The sequence below is a fragment of the Bacillus rossius genome, chromosome 6 (genome assembly GCF_032445375.1).
Source record: "Bacillus rossius redtenbacheri isolate Brsri chromosome 6, Brsri_v3, whole genome shotgun sequence".
In the NCBI taxonomy this organism is placed as follows: Eukaryota; Metazoa; Arthropoda; class Insecta; order Phasmatodea; family Bacillidae; genus Bacillus; species Bacillus rossius.
The window spans coordinates 17,330,982-17,345,783 of record NC_086334.1 but is presented as its reverse complement, the minus strand read 5'-3'; the positions used below and the strand labels follow the sequence as shown (position 1 = coordinate 17,345,783).

Genomic DNA, 14,802 nt, shown 5'->3' with positions numbered 1-14,802 from the left:
CGTCGGCGAGACAGTCTTCACTGGACCCGAGTGCACGCAGCTGTCGACAAGCTCACGTCCGCTGCAGCCGGTACTCGGGGTACACTCGGGGTACACTCGGGGTACACTCGGGGTACACTCGGGGTACACTCGGGGTACACTGCCGCGCGCTTACGTTGCGCAGAAACACATATATTTCATCACTGGGCGAACAAGATCCCGAGTTGCATGGAAAATATAAAATGCCAAATTCAATCTTGGTTCACAGACCTCCGTAGTGTGCTGTGGCTGGCTGAGCGATCGGCCAATCAGCGCGACGCAGATTTTTTTTTTTTGTAATTATTCTCCCGCGAGTTGAAACTTTAAAATTATAGACAACATTAAAATTACGGCGTTCTGCCTGACGGCGATCTGCCTGACGGCGTTCTGCCTGACGGCGATTTGCATAACGCCTTTAGGCAAAACGACACATGCCCTGTAGGGTTTGGCTCCCGGGAGTTCACTGCCTGTTGTGTTAGGGCTCTGACTCCCTATGTCCGATGGGCATGGCCCGCCTGGCAGGCTTCACCTCCAGTACCGGTTGTGTCTCTGAAAAACATGGGATTTTGAATTGCAAGCTTGCAACAAATACCAAAATGCGAATAGGTCTTTACTTAATTCACCTGTAACTCTATACGCCGACAGTTCCTCTATATTTAACTAGTAGTATATTAGTAGATATTAGAGATTTGTAAATTAGTAATAAATCCTAGCTACTAGGTAATAGTTATCAAAAATATATATTTCTAAAATAATAATTAAAAAACTAAATAAAAAATAATATTTATAGTTATTATTTAAGTTTTATCTTAAGCACTGCACGTCCATCCATGAGTTGGGTGTTTGCATATTTCGTAACGAAATGCCTAGTTTGTAAATCATTTATCTTTTTTCTGTCTTAGTTTCTTAGTTTTTTAGGTGCTGACTGGCGGCGGAGTGAGTGGTCAGTGTAACAACTCACCACCAGGGGCGCTTGCATCCCTGGTCACTAAATCCAGTCCTGGATAAAAAGCAAAGCGGACCACGAGTCCAAGTGCCCAATCCCCGCATGGTAGATTCTTTTCTACTCTGTCCAACACTTCATCCAGACCATCCTCTGTCTCCTGTAAATTCCTACACGTAATGCATGCCAATTTGCATCCCGCATGAATGTGCCCAGGGTTTTCCCTGTGTCTATGCAGGTTTTACTTGGGCCCAACCTATCTCTAGTTATAGTCTAGATTTAAGAGTGAGGGGAGTTAGTCATGGCGCCAATCGTTGCCATGGCTGGCCAATACCCTCCTAGCACATGATGCATGCGACCCTCTCCCTGCATGGCTAATCCCAGCATGACTAGGCGTATAGGCTTCGGCCTGAGACGTACCTAGGTCCCTCCCTAACCCGGACCCCTCCAAAATACACTTAGTTTTAGTTAGGTTAGGAAAAAAAAGAAAAAAAATCTTACGTTGCAGTACTGAGCAACTGGCGACCCTTTTGGCCAGATTCGTACTACCCGGCTTGTAAACATAAATAATTATTATTTTCTATATGACCTATATTTATAATAAGTTCTAATATTTTTATTTCATATATAGCTACTAATTGTGGATTTTTTCCCAAGACTAACGTCTTTCCACTATATAATTACCGATGTATGCATTCTAAAAGAAAAAAATATATATTATCAATACTAAACACCTATTATTATTTCATAGGAGAAACTATTTTTAGCATTCGGGCACTATCAGTAACATGAAATTTCATTAATTCTGTACTCTAATCAAACAGTGCTAACAATTTTAATGTTAAATGATATAAAAATGTTGATGGTAAAAAAAGTTGAAACCAAAGCTGACGTCTTTCAGATACGTTTTCCGAAAAGTAATAATTGAATATTATCAGATGTGTATATCTGGGCAACAAAGCACACTGAACCAATAGACAAAGCTAGTTGTAAATTTCGTGCAATGGAAAGAGAGACAAATGCCCATTTGTACACTGCCTTCTAAGGACGAGACACGGAGTACTTTACCTCGGCTTGCTCGGCTTTTTACAACAATTATATATAATACTTATAAAGCAACGAATGCGATATGTTAAATTTACGGACGTGGCCCTTAACTTGTAGAAACGAGAAAATTAAAAGAAAAGAAAAAATCAACATTGAGTGAGAGACTAAAGGTACCTAACTAACTAACTCTCTTCAGTTCAAAGGGGATCAATAAGTACAAGACGCCATCGAGCTGTCCTGCCCGTGTCTCTACGGCACTAAAGGGACGCTCCAAGAAACAACAGTCTATCTAACAGCGCTATCTGCACGCCAGTTCATTGCCGTTCGTGTAGAGGCGATAAGACTAGTTGGTGCGCACGTGCTAACGAATGACCGACGTAAAGAGAGAGTCCTATCGCGAAACATACGGCAAGCAAGTGTCTAGGAGGTTATGGCCGGTCAGAATCATCTTCACGGTGTTTATAAAGAAAATTATAACCTTTGTAAACAGCCACACTCGTTAATGGCAGAAAATGACATCAGTCAGCAGTTTCGCAACCGAGTTACAATGCTGAAACTCTCACATAAATAAATAAACTCTTTCTACACATTGCCTTCAGATGTTTTGTTGTATTTTTTTTAATGTGGCACAATTACACGCAATGCGAGATAATTTTCTGCCGCAGCCGAGCAAGGAAACGAGGAGGTAGTTTTCCATTTAACACCAGAGTGACCGTGTGACCGTGTGACAGAGTGACAAGAGACATCGCGCTTTGTGAGGAAAACGACAGCATGGGAGGGAAAAGTCGGCAGTATTTTCTGCCAACATAAACAAGATTTCCTTCAGTTGCTGTGACGTCAAATGTTAGGGTCGAGCCCGCCAAATTACACCGGCTGCTGTCGGATTCACGTCTGTTTTGATGGTCATGGTGCTTGGGTTGACGAGAAAAAAAAAAAGACTTTTCAAGAAACTTTTGTCACAGAATGTCTTTTAGTCACAGTGTTACGCGTAAACCTGTTCCTTAAATAATAAAAAAAAACTTCACATAAATACTAATTACGTCTCTTGATAAAGTTATTCATTCTACAGCTCTGGAAGTTTCAGCTCAGATTTTTTTTTCCGGAACAAAAACTAAGCTCATAATTCTCAAAGGCACTCTTGCAACTTTTCTTAATGTCTTAAAAAAATAAAGATATTGTCCAAATATCATAAAATTCTAAACACTCATATTTGCGTATATGGAGCCTAATATGATACACAAGTTTTTATTTTATTATTCGTTACTAAAAAAAACAGTCCCGTGGTTGTCCGAGTGAAAAGGCAAATCTCACAAACAAAACTGGAATTTCCAACTATGTACTAACACCAGGATGAAAACCGCTAAACAGATGAAACTTACAACTCTACGTGTGCCATGTGTAAACGAGCTGTGGAGTTACACTTTGATTGTAATCTAGTAAATACGGATGCCCAAGTTAATGATTTATTTAAGTGTAAGCACAATTCTTGATCACTCGTCCGTGAATTTTTTTATGTTATGTTCATGTTCGATAGGCAGCATTCTTTACAAAAAAAAAAGTTGAACTTTTTTTTTTCTTCAAATGGCAGCTGCATATGATATATCACACTGATCTGAACATAATTATGTAAACGGTAGTAAAAAAAAAAAACAATCTTCAACACGTAACAAAACGGAAGATGTTTACAGGATCAGGATCCTCTGACCATAGGCGGACTAGGAAAAATTAAAATGTTGACATTACAAGCTACACTGAAATAAATTTTTGTATATTTTAGAAGGAAAACCCTTGGAAACCCTGTTTTCAATGATATTACTTGTAAAACTACAAGGCAGAGCTTTGTACCATGTGCGATTTTGAAAGGCTCTGCCTTGTAGTTTTGCAAGAAATATGCTTGGCAACAGGGTTTCCAAGAATTTCCCTTGTAAAAGTACAAATTTTTTTTTAGAGTGTAAGCGCACGTATGCAAGTTATTTTGAGGCGTGGAATCTCAGACCATTGACCGCTCCGTCCTAACAACGGCGCACTGCAATGTCCGTTACCCCGCACCCGCGACTGTTGCATGCCGAACCGCTACTCGTACAAACAGTGGCACCTGCCTCGTGCTGGCTCCACGGGATGTCCGTCAAAGAATGTCCCAGTTCCACTGATATTACAGTCCCATCTAGAATAATTTACAGCACACCATACATCAAATTGAAGGTAAACCAACACAGTTTTTTCTTAAAAATGTTCAATAAGTCCACCTTTTTGTTATACGGCACACATCCAAACTGAAGTCCAATTCTTCCCACGCTTTGGTTAACACGTCCGGAGTAATGGAAGCAATAGCCGCTTCAATTATTCTGTGTCTCAACTCTGGAAAATCATTAGGTTGCGGCGGAACGTAAGACTCGGATCTTTTAAAAAGCCCCAAAGGAAAAAAAAGGAAACTACTTTTAGTTATGTCAGGTGAACGTGGAGGCTAGCGAAAAAGAGCTCTGTCGTCTCAACCATTACGGCCGATCCAACGGTCATGGACATCGTCGTTCAACCACACTCGCGCAAAGAGATTCCAATGTGGAGGGGCTCCATTCTGTTGCCAAATAGAGTTTACAGGTTCACCCTCTACTAATTACTATTTCGCGTAGCAAGCGCTGCAAGCAATAAAAAAACAAAGCAGTATTCGTGCATGCGCTTATCTAAATCTGTTTGAATTACTCTTTAGTAGTGACCTTGGACCAAAACTCTACAACGCTCCGCCTACCCGGGCACACATAGGGTGCGCAGAGCTTCAGAAAAAACAACGCGATTTCAAAAACTACTCGAGATATCCGATTGGGGTCTGCTTACGAAAAGCATTTAAGAGTTCACTGAGGGCCGAAAAGAGCTTTTGATTTTGGATTAAATTTTTAAACTGTATTTTTAGAAGCGTTAAAATAGCTAAAACGCGTGTTTTCAGAGTATTTTTTTTGGAGTAAAACAACCGGTAAAGATTCTTGAAAGCACTTAAGGGATTTGCATTACACCTTTATCTTTATTTCTCCGCCATATAATGTTACGGTCACCGCTCAAATTTCACAGTTATCCTGTGACGATGAGAAGACTGCGCGTCAGTTCAGAGCCTTGCGCTTAGAGGCTAAACCGCGCTAGAAGCACCAGCGAGCGTCGCACTTATCATCCCACCTCACTAACATACGTACACCCCTGACGAGGCGGGCCCTTAAGAGGCCGTGTCACAAATTTGCGCTCCTATCTATATCAATGTTATTTTAAAAGGCAGTTTTTCTCAAAGTCTATAAGAGGTAGGGGCCGGAAATTTTGCCTACTGAAAGTATACAATACATTTAACATAACCGCTTTTTTCAAATTTAGTTATCATATCATATATTATTTCTGTGATGAAAATAATATTATCAATATTTTGATTTGTCCAGATACAGTGAAATTTTGCTTATATTTGTAATTATTTAGCAAAAACTGAAAAGGCCATTAAAATGTATTGCACATTACCTTCCGATCAGTGTCTTCATGATCATGATGGGTTTATAAACCTGGGTGTAATCAAGTCTTTAACTATTACATGACAACATTTAGACTTAATAATTTGGAGATAGGCCTTTTCTATCCTCAGCCCCTGAGATTTTACTATCTGGTCTGGCGACCGACCTGACACTCTTCAACCACCCCAGGGGTCTCCGATTGCACATCCCATCAAAAAAAAAAGCGGTTCGTTCATTTGTTTTCGTGTTCGAGCGTAGGTTTACTTCTCCATAAGTGCCACAGACTTCACACATTTATGCCAAGGGAATATTCCTCTGATGTGACGCCATACGAATGTATTATTCGCGACCATACAACTTTTTTGTTTGTCATCGGGAAGAAATGTTCATTTTGAATTGAGCATTTTTAAATGTCAGCGTAGAATATGCTTATCTGCCCATTTTGTTTCTTTCCATAATAATGAGTAAAGTTAACATTGTCATAGACATTTTATTATATTCGTTTGCCGTCCAAGTAAAAATGTCACACTATATCGCACGTAATTATATATTTTACTAATTTGTTAGTTGTCATTTTATTTAAGTTACAAATAACAGTAATAAAAAATTATTACGTAATAGTCCAGAAAAGAGTTTGAGTTATTATTCATTTAATAGGGGTTTAAAATATGGTACTACATACATACTTATATTATCTTGCTGTCTTCTTAGTAACTTTACTGGAAGAATGGCATTTGGTATGTATGTTAACTCACAATGAAAATACTTCAGAAGTACTCAACAGTTAACAACCTAGGCCCTATACTAATTTCATTATGTTCATGGAAATATAATTGAAATTACTAATAATGAACTGTATGTGTTTCACATAGAGATATCGTACGAACTGTATGTGGTACAGACCAACATTTGTTAAGACTCTGTAAATAATTAATTTCAGTTAATGTGTACAGAATATTAAAAGTTAGAAATAATGATATATATAAAACAATGCAAAGTTATCAGCATAAAAATAGAAGTTATTTTTACGTAGCGCCTACTGGAATGAGTATTTTGTGTTGAATTATGTGGCATGATTAATATTCTCTTATGGTATGTGTGTTTTGTTAAAATCTTATAAAACATAACTTACTGTTAAAGGATTTTCATTTTTTTTGTGATGATCTTACTTAAACAAGTTTTAATTATATTACACATGTCTATTTTAAAAGCATTTTAATGTATACTTATAGAACTGTAATAGGCTTTATACGGACTCTCAAAATGCATGTGAGCATCTATAATTATCTACAACACCATTATGGTCGTTTCACAAGATCAAATATTTATTGAATTCAATCAGTTGCATTCATTGTACATGATTTTCGATATGTACATTGAATTCAATACAAATTGAAGATGTTACTCAACTAAGCTTATTCTTATTAACTTATAAGTATTTTGTTTGTTCAGTACATAAAAGTAAAAGATTCTTTATTATTTAAATAATGAGCATCTATAGGCAATAACATTTTCTAAATATTTACATAAACATAATGGAATATATTTTTTTCAATCCTTTATATCTACGATCACATCAACGGCAGTATTATATAATCAATGAGGTAATGAAATATCTTTAAAGGATATTTTCTCCTCTGTAAAGTAAATTTGTAATGCAGCCCTCTTTATGTTAGTCTTGTGAGTTATTTCGTCTTCTAATATGCTACAGCAATATATAAAATTAAGTTTTGTTAGTGTTTTAGTCTTGTGTAATGTTAAAGTGTAATGTAATCAATTCAATATTTTTTTTGTAAATTCGTATTCATAAAAATACATATCGTAATAAGATAAATAGTAATATTTGTACATTTAAATTCTTTGAAACAAACTCGATAAGGGGTTCTCCTACCTCTGTTAAACTGTATGATGGTGCATTGTAAAAAATTAGGTAGTCTGACTTAAGTGAGATTGTATTTAGATTGTGTGTAATGCATATGCAATATCTAAGCATATGAATTTAAGTTATTATCCTTTTAAAACGTTAAATGATGAATTTCGTATACTTTTTAATGTCAACTAACATTTTTCACGGAATATTACATCCAGATAAAGAATAATTACCACATGTTTGAAGATGAACTGTATTCCGATACGTTTAAAGTATTAAAATTTTTAGATACGACATACTACAGTTGTAAATGTGCGGTTTCTTGATTCTGAATCCCTGCATCCGCAATTTCCTAGTGAGCCTCCGGTCAGATTGTTATCCTCTCAGATTGTCGAGGAACCAGATACATTTTTCGTCGAGTAAACTCGAGCTGTCAACCTTCCCACTAATCCTGTGATAAGGGTATAGTAGCTTTATCACGCGCTGCGGCTACAGTTCCTTCGGTTGAAAAAGCCACTAAATCTCACTGTTAAAAGAGAGAACTTCTAGAGCAGAATATTGGAAATAAACATTTACTGACACGGCCTCTTAACAGTTGATACTATTAAAATTTATAACTGCGACATTCATTTATGTACATACTGTACATTGTAGCGACAGACATGACGTGACTAGCGCGACGGTGTATACAATCATTTGCCAGCCAAACACACTCACGGAACATAGAGACGTCAATCAAATCCCAATCTAGGATACAATCATAATTTATTTTGTTGCGTATTACACGCGACGTTCATGAAAAGATAGTTACATTCCCAGAGATGGTAGTCTTGGGTTGGTAATGTTCGGTTGAGTAGGAGCATTACTAATTACAATGCTAAGTTGCACGTAAGTGACATTTCATCTCCTAGAATTGTGTACAATTGGTAAAGCTGTTACAGAACAGTGAACCGAATAACTGTCCTTCTGCGCCAAGGCCCTGTCACACTTGACAAATGTACTACTGGACAGAAAAAGCTTCCAATGTCCTCCATCAAATAAATTTGGACAGATAACTTCACACTATCAAAGTTTATTTTTGGTTTGAACTATCTCAAACTTTTCAATTTTAATCTCATTGTGAAATTAAATAACGCATGACAGAGCTGGATGGAATTTTTGAGATTGTTATGCTGTGCATTTTAATTTTTTTAAAAATATATAAATTTAAATCACATTAATATTAGTTACATAATAAAAATAAATGTTTATTGATTTTTTTTAATTACAGAAACAGATTATTTTTACGCATAAAATTATTTCGCATACGACATTCATATTATTATTTTAGTTATTTCACCTTCATAACCCATGTGTTCTTAGCCATTTTAAAGATTCGTTGTGATGGAAACGGATGTCATGTCCGTTTTCGATAGGCACGATTTTGATTGGCTGTTTGCATAGAACATATTTTATAACCCGTCATATATGCAAAATATTCGATGGAAACTCAAGTGATCCAACTTGTCAACAAGCATAGCTGCGCTAATGACGTTTTAACCCTCCAGCTTTATATGACACAACATATTGGTAGATATTGGAAGCGAAAAGTTGACTGGGCCTTTAGACCGTTAGTAGGTCATAGTCTCGAATTCAAAAGTGTTTATTTGTTTAGATACGGCGTCGAGTCATGCAACAGCAGCAAAATTCCTGTCGTGTCACGGCCTATTGTGTTTCGACACCTCACTGCAACAAAATACTCTTACAGACTATTATCGGACAGCTCCAAGAATTTTGTGTGATAAACTGAGGTTATTGTTACGGTCAGTCGATGGATGGTAGACGGTTTGCAAGGTATGAACAATGTATCTGTTGTAACACATGTGGACCAACATTACAACAAAAATAACTTTATTTTCTCTTGGAAAAACTTTTTTTTAATCATTATACAGATTTGTGGGAGATATAAACCTCCAGTTCTTAAACGTTAAAAATAGTGAATGTTGATTGACACCGTATAGGCTAATATTATATGTAATTTGATAATTTATCTGTAAAATATACGTGTAGTTACACCTTTTGCCGCTAGGTTATTTTTCACACTCGCGCTTGTGTTGTTAGTATAGAGCTGTCCGGTGTTGGTCTCTAGAGTATTTGACAGCAATGTCAATTCACCATCATCAGCTTCGACTCATTCCAGAAGCTGGGCACAACAGCCCTTTTACATTGAAATCTAGCTCGACTTTCGGAATCCATGACCAACCAACGAAATATTTACTGCTCACAAAAAATATGCCCGCGGTGTGTGATGAAAGGAGGGAGATTTTACTAACGAACATATTCACTCCACTATTTTGAATACGCTATTCACTTAAAACAGGATAGAAGTAATGCTAATTCAAAAATATTTCCACGAACTACAATGCACAAAAAAAAAAAAAAAAGCATTATTTTGCATTAAATGAGATGTTCAAACCTTCAGCTTGGGGAAAAAATAAATAACTCTATATTATTCTCCACCCACTACCACCATAGCCGAGCCATTTCACTGCTTACAAACCGCACTGTTTCCGGAAAGACCGTTGTGCTGTTGAACAGGAGTGGTTGCTAGTTTCTACTACGTGATTTCTTCCAGATCAGTTGTTTATATGTTCAAGTTTTATGACTTTCCCAGTGAATACTTATTCTTGAGAGACCTTCAGTGTGGCGTCTAACAAGGTGACGATGGATTCTCGGCCCCGAGCAAGCAGAAACACAACGGATTCCAAGGGCTGCCACGAGATGTCACGGCATACTCACCAGGACACTCCTGCCTTTTGCGCACGACTCTGACGTCGGGCTTGCGATCGACCAAAAGCTCTGTAAAGATCAGCGGTTGTAAACAATGCCACGTTAGTTTGTTTACACACTCTTTTGTGGTTCGCTGGTTTGGCGCAGTGCACATTTGGATTTATGTATGTACTAATCAAGAATCGCTCACTTACTGGAGTGAAACGAACTTGAAAAATTAAAAAAAAAAAGTCTGAAAATAATGAGTGAAAAATTTGTAGACACTTACCAAATGAGTGTTAAAAAAATAATTTATTTGTTGACACACCAGGTTGTGTTAGCTTGGAAGAATCCGGATATTCTTTCACGGGAAGTTTCTCACTGAATGCAAGCTTTGAAATTAAAGGATCATTTCGTTAAGTGGCCCACCCAGTCGGGGTGTTGGTGGGACGGGATAATAAGTGCGACGCTCTCTGGTGCTTCTAGCGCGGTATCGCCTCTAAGCGCAAGGCTGTAAACTGGACAGCATTCTCGTCGAACATAGGGAAACTATGTTTTTTTTTAGCATAGAATTACATATATGGTGGAGAAATGACTATGATGTTGTAATGCAAGATCCTCGAGTGATTTAATACCTACACATTATTCTGAAAAAGGAAAAGAAAAAAATTGCATTTTAGCCATTTTCACTTGTCTAAAAATACGGTTTAAAAATTAAATTCGGGAACAGTACTTATTCACCCTCAGCCTATTCTTAAATGCTTTTCGAAAACAGACAACACACTGATATCTTGAGCAGTTTTCAAATCGCTTGGCTTCTTCTAAAGCTCTGCACACCGTACGAGTGTGATCCCGCGTACAAACTGCATCGGTAAACAACACATTCTTCCGATTCGTAAACAGCAACATTAACAATGTGCCGTTCCGTGTCTCGGACCTTGATGTTTCCTGCAGCGCGGTCTACATTGTATTTTTTTTTTTTTTTTGTGATTGGAAGAGAATAATTCACATAAAATTAAAGATATTTGTAAATTTGTACATTTACATGAAAAAGAACTGTTCATAACAAAACTGTGTTCGCGGATTCTTACTTTAATGCTTAATTCATGCTTTATTTTGTCCCAGTATTTCCAATAGTTAAAATTTATTTGTAAAAAGTTCCTTGAATGGCTTTCCAGTATTAACTGCACACATTAATAAGCATATTAAATAAAATTTAATCATTAATTATTCCATTGTATTTTCTATGGTTTTAAAAAATACAGGTCTGAATGTAACCTCAACGAAAATATAAAATTATGCGCCAATTTTCGTAATAAATACTCAGTGTTATCTCGAAAAACGATATTTCATTCAAGCAAAAATAACCATGACAATGTTACAATACCTTTGGTGTAGTATTGCAGAGTATTTACTGGCAACCGGTTTCCAAAGGCATCTCTTGTGAACGCACGGAAGATGCTCCCAGCGTCCAGCCATCATTGGACTGCCAGATTGTTCTCACGGTCCCTCCCACATGTGCGCTCCATCAGGGTAGAGTGTGGGGAAAAACTTCCAGTTGGTTTTTAATAACTTTCCAGAGCTTATTTGAAACAGAACTGTTAGGGATCACTCCCTGTTGTTTGAACGGGAGGGTGTTGGAGCTTCGGCAATGACCAGCGCATGGGCGTCGCAACCGGGGGGGACGGGAGGGACATGCCTCCCCCCCCCCCTCCAATAATAACAGTCTTCAATTTCGTCCCCTCCAATAATATATTTAGTTTCGTAGTTATATTAAAAATATGATTTCTATGATATAACCCATATGTTGCGCATGGTGCATTCAGTCCAATCGTGGTAATGAGAGCATACTTTTTTTTAATTCGATCTTCGTGTAAAATCAAAATCAGGTCCGATACCGAATACAAGATATGTTTACTGTTTTTTTTTTTACAAATTTGTTCTCTGAAAATATTTTTTAGAAAAAATAAATTATATATTGCAACCAACTATAATTAGAATATTTAGGAAAGAATAAATGCCTAAAAACCACCTTTATGCACCTTCAAACCCCAAGTTTTCCCGGGGGAGGACCCCCGGAACCCCCGCTTTTTTTTTCTTCCAGGGGATGGATATTCCTCAACAACTAAATCAATTGAAGTCCCCCCCCCCCCCAAAAAAAAAAAAATATATATCCTTGCGACGCCCATTGACCAGCTGCTGGGGCCACCAACCCAGCATGGTCACCGCCTCAGCTGGCCAGACAGTTGGCTGTGTCCTGATCAGCACTGCTGGCGCCTTCCCCGAACCCCCACACCGCACCGGGACCCCTCAGAACAACCGGACTGCCGCGCAGACCCGGGAAGCCTAAGACGTACGTCAAGTTCTGTCCCTGCCCGAACACGCCCGAATATTTCACCTTCGGCCAACCTCGGGTTTATATATATATATATATATATTTCTCTGTTTATTTTAACGTAGCTATACTAACCTAACTAACCGTCCATAGTGTTTTAATGTGTTTCAATGTAGCTAACCTAACCGACCACTTTAAATATTTGAATTCGTTTTTCCTGCGCAAAAATAAAAATAAATCCCGAGGTTGGCCGAAGGTGAATATTCGGGCGTGTTCGGGCAGGGACGGAACTTGCAGGCTTCCCGGGTCTGCCCGGCCGCGCGCACTTCGGCCCGCGCGATCACGCGACCCGCGAGTCATCACAGCGCGCCCGCCGCGCCGGGGAGGACACAGACTGGTCCAGGGAACTGGTTCCCGACAGGCTGCGTCGCAATGCTGCCGACCAAACTTTCGCTTCGTCGTGACGAAAGATAAGTTGAGAACCTATGCGCGACTTGTGGTCTGATTGATTCTCAAGGACGGCGTGCGACAGCCAAGTTGGATACCAACACTTTTTTTTTGACGTGACAACGTCTAATAAATCGATGAACGCCGGCTGCACGCACGGAAAAGTGTCCCGTTACGCTCATTGTACGCTTGCGCCGCATCTATCTCTCTTCCACTCGATTGGAACAACCATCGATTTGACTTTTTTGAGGCACATTAAACTTAAAACACTCCCATTCGTTCCCTACTTTTCCTATCATCGTCCTATCCTTAACAGAATAACACAGATTGGAAGAAACTAAATAGCAAACATGTATTAAAGTTATACTTAAAATAATATCTTCGTTAAAGTAATAAACATATTTGAATTTATGAGTGCAAATAAAAGTAAATTTATCAATTCAATTGTAGATTTCAATTCACTCCTTCTTTGTATCCATACAAAATAGTGATAATTCAATAAAAATGATTCAATTTTATTCATAAAAGTATGCAATCATTTCATCAATGTTTTGTTATGACGTTGTCACGTTAAACTAATAACGTCCGTAAACCGACTTTACAGACAAACAATTATTTTTATTGTAAGTTCATAGAGTAAGTTTTCGATACGGATCACTGTCTGGAATTATGTATAATTGGAACATATTCCAAAACAGCAGCAAATTTTGTAGCTGCAGCAAAATTGTTTCATTAAAATAATTGGGAGTAGTAACAAATCAGAAAAAAATATGTTGAAAATCGAAATCTTGTTCTTAATCATTTTAATAAAAAAATTTGCTACAGAGGCAAAATTCGCGGTGGTTGTAGAACATCATTCAATCCAACATAATTCAGACATGCAGTGTTACATACATTATTATTTCTTATAAACAAAAGTTGTTCGGCTCCGACTACGTATACTACTAGACTTGGGAAGCACTTTAGACCATAAGTAGTTTTAAAGTTTTCCAACTAATTATGTCATAATTAACCTCTCACCGAAGATTGTCGGTCGAATTCAGACTCATTTGTACGTACCGAAAATAAATTCCATTTCGTGAGGCTTTTTTGTGGATAAACACGTGTCTCAATTCACTTTCACTTCATTTTTACAGGGTCCAAGTGGTATCCAAACAATTGTAACACCTGTTAAAACGATTTTTTTCTATTCACCTCGTAACCACGTGGTCCTGATAGTCGCGAAATCACACACACACACACACACACACACTAGATATTAGTACCGGACAACGAATAAATCCAGCAACAATGTTACTTCCAGAAAATCAGAAAGAAGAAAAAATACGTTGATAACGTCATAGTAAAACCCTGCGCACTGAATAGTTTGTTATCGATGGCGAAACTTATTGCGAGGGACAAAAAAAACTTTAAAGTACATGAAATTATTCATACTGTATGAGTGAACCATGAATGAGTATGCATTTCGCAACTCAAACCATGTGCTTACACAACATTTAATTTCGGTTAGGGGTTTGAACTTCTTGCATAACATTATTAGGACCACGAGAAAGTAATGCCGGAGTGTCAATCCCGGAGTGATTTGAAATCGACTCCTCGGTGTGTGGTTTAATAGAGCGTGAACAATGTTGTTGACTGCGAATTCACAGGGCTGCAACCTCGTAGACGTCACCTGCGGATTGCTGCTGTCACAATCACCAAATTAGCACCCCGCGCCCGCGATGTTGGCACAGAGCCACGCGCGTCTTGTTCTGCCCGCACAGAACAATGTTTCAGACGGTTACCTTACTGCAACAATACTGCAACGCTTCTGTCGCATGTTCAAAACAGTGTGTCAATTTTTATTTTTACAAGGGGTTTTCTGCGAATATTAAAAAACTTTTTTTTGACAACTGATTGCTTTGATACAAAC

At 38.0% G+C, this 14,802-nt stretch overlaps 1 protein-coding gene across 1 annotated transcript in view; it reads right to left on the bottom strand.

The window, feature by feature from the left end:
* The window catches only part of LOC134532733 (putative inorganic phosphate cotransporter), a 174,365-nt gene that overhangs the window by 158,865 nt on the left and 698 nt on the right, over positions 1–14,802 (bottom strand). The window lies entirely within an intron of this gene.